At 37.2% G+C, this 7,554-nt stretch overlaps 1 long non-coding RNA gene across 1 annotated transcript; it reads right to left on the bottom strand.

The window, feature by feature from the left end:
- Nucleotides 1-4,288: 4,288 nt before the first annotated feature.
- On the bottom strand, nucleotides 4,289-7,085 carry LOC134136370 (uncharacterized). The gene is made up of 3 exons (XR_009957489.1): nucleotides 6,987-7,085; nucleotides 6,002-6,108; nucleotides 4,289-4,424 (listed from the first exon to the last, which is right to left on the bottom strand). It is a non-coding gene; the product is annotated as an uncharacterized LOC134136370 (long non-coding RNA).
- Between the last annotated feature and the right edge of the window lie 469 nt (nucleotides 7,086-7,554).

Genomic DNA, 7,554 nt, shown 5'->3' with positions numbered 1-7,554 from the left:
AATTATAGCTAAAACTCAGCTCCTGAGGTACATAGACTGTTTATATCGATGAAAATTTATGATCTCTATACCCTAAATCCCTGGCCTCTCTTTTACATTGACTTCTTTACTATTTGCTGCTTTATTTTATGGTGATCCCTTGCCCTCTATAAATATATCACGGTTATTTAACCCTAGATCCCAACCATAGTTTTCAGTATATTTCAGGAGGGATCTATTTGTTACACAGTCTGCTACTGGGCATTTTATAATCCTGTACATTAGCAGCTATTATTTCACTGAAGTTAAAAATTTTCAAATATTTTCATCTTGTCATTTAACTTGATGCTATTTGGTATTACAGCCAAGAACAGAAAACTGTCTGCTGTTTTTCTGAGATTATATTGAGGTAAAAGTCTTCTTTAATCTCCTGCAGTGATTGAGTTATTTTCTATTAAATATTTATCCATGGAAAAATGAATAAATTTAACTGTAATAAATTATAGTTTGGCAGACTTAATTGCCTATTGTTATTAAAAAAAAAACCAGCCTTATAAAAATCTGACCTAATCCTAGAAACATGCCATGGAGTAATTAAAGTTTTCTGTGGGGATAGACTGCAATAATTATCTTGTTTTGACTGAGCTTCTTATTATTTTAGCCTGAAAAATAAAACTGAAAAACAGGAAGGGAATATAGATTTGCAAAACCTATTGTCTGATGTTAAAATTGTTAAGAAAATATGAGTCAGTATTATGCAAATTCTGACCTAATCCCAGCAACATACTGGTAGGTAATTGTATTTTTCTTTAAAAGGGGACAGACCCTACAATAATTATGCCTTGTTAGTGTCCACATTGCTATATTTTTGATTTATGTATTTTTGTGGGAGCTGACAGATAAGCAAGAAAAATTGACATATTATAAACTAATAAAAATAAATAATATCTGAATCTGCCTAGCAGCAGTGCACATTGGGAAGCTAAATCAATGCATTAATCACACAAATTTTGAGTAAAGTATAGGTTGTGCTAAATGAAAAAAGTGACCTATACTAAGCAGAGCTTGATATTAACAGCTCAGCACTACTTCTATATGGACTTTTCTTAATTCCCCAGGTTAAACAAGTAAGAATTTGGCCTCTCCTATTTTTTCCGATTATCCTGTGCAGTATTGCAGGGCAAATCTGTGCCACTCTCATCATGATCCTAAAGATCCATACTCATCTTTCTAAAGATTCTAATAATGTTTCACCTGTTACATCTACCTCATTTCCTAAGGAAAAAGAATAATCTCTCTGAGTGAAAAATTTGGTTAGCATCTCTTTCTCTCTCTCCTCCAATCTTTCTCTGTCTTTTAGCACAGCATTTATTTTAGGTCACTTGTTTACTAAGATACTCTTGCTTTTGTGTGTAATGGTATTGCCTGTTAAGTGCCAGAATGAAAAAAAAATGCAATTTTGGTATACAGAAACTGCTAGTTCTGGGAGTTCTGCTCTAGTGCACCAGTGTTGTGGACAAATTGACAATGTAAATGTTACAGAAATGAGCTTAGGGTTGGGTGGAATCTAGCAATTGATATTGCCTAGCGCAAATGGCAGCAAGCTGATGAACTGTGAATGCTGTACCTTACTTCAAGTTTCTGCCCATATAATCTCATTTTGTTGGCATGTGTGTGGGGAAGTGGGTCGGACCTGGGTGTGGTGTAATTAGCAGACCGAAGTTAGCAGAGTGAGTCTGCATTTGTCCCAGTGAATGCAATTTGAATACAAAGAAAATATCAGACTCTCAAGAACAGGATTTACAGATTTTATTGTCTTCTCGAACGCTGTCTGCAAATGCCGCTATATGTCATCCTGTTTTGGCATTTCCACTGTAATCCCGTCTTTTAAGGGCTTTAAAACAAGAAGTGCATGAGCTTGCTGGAGAAAAATGAGCAAGGTCTGAAAAGCAGCTCAGTTGTTAAGACAAGCCCCTCTGTAGCATTGCAACCCCCAGTTAAAACCCCTTTTCTCTCCCACTCTCAGGCTACATCTCTCCTCCACACCGCACAAGGAGTGTTCTGCAGTGCAGGGTGCCCTGCAGTGTGATACCTATATCACTCTTTGTAGCCAGCTGAGCTGAGCATGAGCTTAAACTGCCCACAAATTTCTTCTGGTGTGCATCAGCAAAGCTAGACCTTGATTTGTTTCTGACGTGCAATGTCCTCATGGTCAGAGGTGGCGCATCGCCACCGCAGGTGTATTTTCAGTAGACGGCACATACAGCTCCCTCCAAGAACACTAACCTTAGATTCAACTGGCATGTAATGTATGTCGTTATGGTATATACTGTATCTTGAAGGCCTCTGTAGGGCTGCTTTATGCCTGGTATTACCATGCAAATATAGTTTTTATTGTCATTTGAATAAAAGAACTAAGGGAGATCAAATAAAAGTAGCAAGTAATGGGTTCAAAACAAAAGATTAAAAAAAAGTAAAAATATAAAAATAAATGCAAATAAATTAGTTTTTTACACAAAAGCATATCAAAGGGCAATAAAAGTTTACACTGGTTCAAGAGGTGACTGGGCAAATTTTTGCAGAGAAAGCCATCAAATGCTGTTAAATAGACACTGAATGCAAATTTATGTTACAAGAGCACACTTTCACTTACGCTCAAATACATTATATGTGCCTGAATACACATTTGAAGAAAAAGCACATAACTTGAATTATGCATGGACGTAGAGGCACGAGTGTTTCAAATCCATCCTTTTCTTTGGTGTGGCTGACTTAGGTGCCCTCATCGACCTATTTGGTATGTGAATCTCAGTCTGAGTCTAGCTCTCCCGCAGTCAATACATAGGGAACACAGATACTAAAATCAGTGTAAAGACATGGACTTTCAGAACTGCATGTCACTTTTGGGGCTGCCTTCAAGGTTCTGCAGTGCCTTTTCCACCACATTACTAAATGGGCAGCCTGCTTCCAAGCCTTTCATTAGCCATGCTGTAATGTAAATGAGTGTTGCTTCATGTAAGACAGCAGCGGTTCCTAAAATGGTCAATAGAAAAAGGTTTTAATTTGGAATTTTACAAAGGATAGCTAAAATAATCTATTTCATTGTCTCTTCTCATCTATTTAGTATTTCATAAAAGCATGCTAACGATGATCGCCTAGTATGTCCAAGCAAATCAAATCTGTACATACAGAACTACAATTCTCTCTCTTACTAGTCCCAAGATCAAAATCTTCCAAGACAAGCGAGGCAGCAGGAGTTAATGTCAACTATTCGTGAATCCCAGTAGGAGAGGTTGGGACCTACAATGGAGCCAAATTCGGCAGCCAGTAGGCTTCTCCATCTGCAAACTGGGAACTTTGGGGTCTGATGGTAAGGAAGGAGGCAGGGTAGCAAGAGCAGCCTGTTAACCAGCTTGATACCGGGGTAGGGAGTGACAGGAGCTACGTTCTGCTGGATGGGCTGGGGACTTGGGGGTTTGAGACTGACTGGAAAGCGGGGAGAAAAGGTACTGCCAGTGCAGAGAGGAGGGAGTCCTGGCGCAGGACTCAATATCAGTGAGAAGAGGTGCCAGGGAAATAAATATTAACAGACTATAACAGTTTTAACAGCTAGTTTTACCAAGAGGGATGAACCACTTCCTATACAGCCCTCAGAGTAAAGATTTATACAAATTTGTACAATAAATTCTAATATAAAGCCTATATAATTTTAAGACGAATAAAGCTATACCAAAAACATTGGCAGTTAACTTTTAACCGATTAACTCCAGCATGTTTCAAATATCTCTCTGTCACAAATATATATAATGTAGCAGCTATTCCGACTGTGTGATGTGACTGCCATGTCAGTGTTTAGGAGCACACATGGTGAGGATAAAAGTGTACAGCGTGGAAGGCTGTAAAAGGATCCAAAATCATTACACCCACATTTCTGACTCAAGATATCTGCAAAGTTCATGCATAAACATGTCTCCACCAAGCCATAGACCATTATAACCCCATGGTTCTGGAAAGCGAGGGGGTTGCAAAACATTTCTAATAAACATCTGCGTAAACAAATAAAAGAACAGCTTTTTATATACAAAAATAGCAGGAGATAGTTTTGGCATGGAGCTTTTTACAGCAAAGCATTGAATTTAGCTAAAACAGCAGCTGACTAGTTCTCTGGAAACTCTATTCCCTGAAAGACAACATCACAATTAAAAAGTGTGGAGTATTTTAGCTGACATAGCATTCTTGATACAGACACAGTCAATCAAAGGAAAGGCCAAACCAACAGTCAGATAAAAGGCTAATAAAGCCAAGAATGATAATAAAAGACCACTGAAAGCTTTATTAGACTGATGAAAACCCAGTTCAGACCATACAACAACCCTTACACAGAGTAAACGTCAAATATCTTTGAACACTGCTCCCAATAGACGTTACATATGCTGCTAAAGGTCCTGAAAAGCAAAACAGACACCAAAATGTGAACGATCGATCAGAACTGCAAACAGACTAATATGCTGAGCAAGTTGTTTTATTGTAATATTATGTGATAGAGCCTAGACCTCCCTGAACTCACCAGAAACAGCAAGTCCTCAGCTACCATTTTTAATCTGTAGATCTCAAATTACTTTGAAAGAAATGAATGTCACATTTTTCATTTTACAGGAAGGGAAGCTGAGGCACAGATATTGTAACATTTCATTATAAATAATTTTCAATAACTTAACCCTCAGATCATGAGAAGATACTATGTAACCTAAGAAGCTTCATGTACGTATACCTTTGTTGCAGTTTGCTTGATATGTGAAAATTTAAAACTTCAAATTCGTATAATTAGCACTTTCATGTGTTGGCAGATTTATTCAGCAAATAGATCTCCTTTTTCCTTGTTAATAGTGTGTGTCTTTTTTAAAGAAAAGCATGATATGATATATTAAATTTTTTATACATTTATAGCAATAATGTACTCATGTCTCAAAACACCTTTTGAGCAACTGGAGCACAGTTTCATCACTCACATATGTAGCATTTTAGTAATTATAAAAAGTTTGTGTGTGATTAATGCTATAAGAAGTATAATTTGTTTTGTATTATGAGGAATAGCCCAGCAGAATGAACATTACCATGACAAACAACTCTTGGAGTCGAGAGAAAAGATAAATGTGATGAGTTGAAATGAGTTGACTGAATGTTAACAGTATCAGAGCTGGAGTTTTGCTCAGAATGAACATTGCATTTCTTTGGTGTTTCACAACAACATTGTGCGTTAAAGAAAAAATATCCTACTTTGAAAAATATGCAGAAAAATGCAGAAAAAGTATTTAGCAGTAAGCAATATGAGTGAATGTTTATATTAAAGAAATCACTTCTCTTTTGAATAACTATTTTGCGACCTTAAAAATAATTACTACAAAATGGACCTTACTTCTAAAATGTAGATCACTTGTCATTTATAACAGATGTGGGGTTTTTTAATCATACGAGTGTTTCCTCCAAATCACTGGACTATATATGACCAGCTCAGAGAGCTACTCTTCCTTTATCCCCCAAAACGTTCCTAGCTTAGGGAAGCATTCTGTTTGAAACACTAATATATTGCATTCAAAGATAAGTATCTCTAGGACAGAAGCATGACTCTGGAATACCTTGACAGCCTGGGATGATATCCCAAGAATGACAGTAAGTGCTGTGTTCATTACTGTAGTCAACACCATTAAATAAAAAAATTGCAGCTATCAAAGACGAAACAAATAAAAATAAGTAATGAATTGAAAATATGTATATATGTTTTCACACTTTCTCTCTCTCTCTCTCTCCCTCCCTCCATAAAGCTGTGCCATAGTGCAGCAGAGAGTGCAGCCTTCCTGTGCCAAAAAGTCAAATGACACGATGATGACTGGTACGTAAGCAAATAGTCAGGGTAGTCTACAACGGATGAAGAACTGGGAAATTGGCAGCCATGCTTTTAGATGAAAGTAACTGAGACTGCTCTGTTTTGCACTGTACATATCCTTAACACATATATACGTACTGTCATGAGGCACTTGAGCATTCTTAGAGTCTATCTGCCAAATCAGAGCTGGTGACGGCATCTTTTCCATGAGAGGGTAATTCATGCCTGAAACTTCTTCTGCAAGTCTGCATGAAACAGATTGCACCAGATGTCATTCCTATCATCAGATACCTTCCCCAGCACTATCATAACAGCCTTTCTACACTCACACATCTCCACTCATCACATCATGCAACATATACCCATATTTTCATGCTAAACACTCTCTTTGGTGTGAGCTAGCAATACAACCTCACACTGTTTTGAGTATTCTGAACTAAAAACGTACCCACACAGAAAATTAGAATTATTTCTTAGGGTAAGACAAGTGTCAGTATGGACCCTGATGAGATAGAGGCCTAAACACCTGGTAGGACTAATGTGGCCAGCTTCCCCTAGTGGGAGCTGATTCTAAGCGCTATGGCCACACTCAGTCTGTACCATTTTGTTTCAGTGCAGGGACTGCTCCTTGGCCTTCTTTCGCTTAGCAGCATGTAAGTACTCATGGGACACAGGAGATACAAAAGAAATGTTTATCAGACAGTCTTTGGATCCATGCTCTACGAGTCATATTGGCCGTTGGCATTGATTCTTGCTCAGCTTTAGATTTATTTAGCCCTCTTATACTTGAACAACAGATTCAGTGGCTAGTCTCAGAGGAGGTGGAGCAGTAAGAAGGAGCTTACCTGCTCTCAGGAAAATTTTATAGCTTAGGTCTTGGCCTTTCAGCTTAATATTCCAATAAATATGTCACTTACAAGGGCTGATTTGATAATTAATCCTTGTGCACACCATTCTAAGCAGAATTATGCAAAAGAACTGAGATCTTACAGCCTACTGTGTCGAACACTATGCAACTAAAAAGAAAATAGCCCTTTCCAAAAAGTTTGCAATCTAAATAAATACAGAGAGAGTATAAATACAAAAAATGAGAGAATATGCGCAGAAAGACGAATGGACTTACAGAGAGTACGCAGCAGCCAAGAGACTGACATAAGGTTAACACCCACAGCTTTGTTTCTCTTATTTTCAGTAGGCTGTATGTTAGTAATTCTGCATCTCTGAGAAGAAAAAAAAATGGACAACATAATAACTCATGTTATTTTTGGAAATTACTACTTTTGTCCAGATTAAAGCCAGTAGACTTGGGTACAAATCTTCATGTTTCTACTCTCCAAGTTTAATTACTGGGTACAGATGTATACATATATATATATATTTGAGGAGGTTATATTTAGTAATTGCAATAAAATAACATTGTCAAATCTCTTAGCATGCTCTTCCTCTTTAGATTTAATAATAATGCAAGCAAGGAAAACATCTGACTTTGAAGTTCTAACAAGACAAATCAGTTACTTTTGGTTTCCAAACATGATTGGATCATATAAAACATCTGCAAGTCATTGGCTGGGGCACAGATTAGAAAGAAGTAGTTCGAGGATATTACGCATATGTAGAATTCATTAGGCCTTAACTCCAATTTAAACAGCATGCAATACATGTACCTTGGCTTATAATGAGTTATTTTAATG

This window comes from Rhea pennata, chromosome 2, assembly GCF_028389875.1.
Source record: "Rhea pennata isolate bPtePen1 chromosome 2, bPtePen1.pri, whole genome shotgun sequence".
Classification (NCBI taxonomy): Eukaryota; Metazoa; Chordata; class Aves; order Rheiformes; family Rheidae; genus Rhea; species Rhea pennata.
The sequence above is the reverse complement of the archived record's forward strand: the minus strand, read 5'-3'. Positions and strand labels throughout refer to the sequence as shown.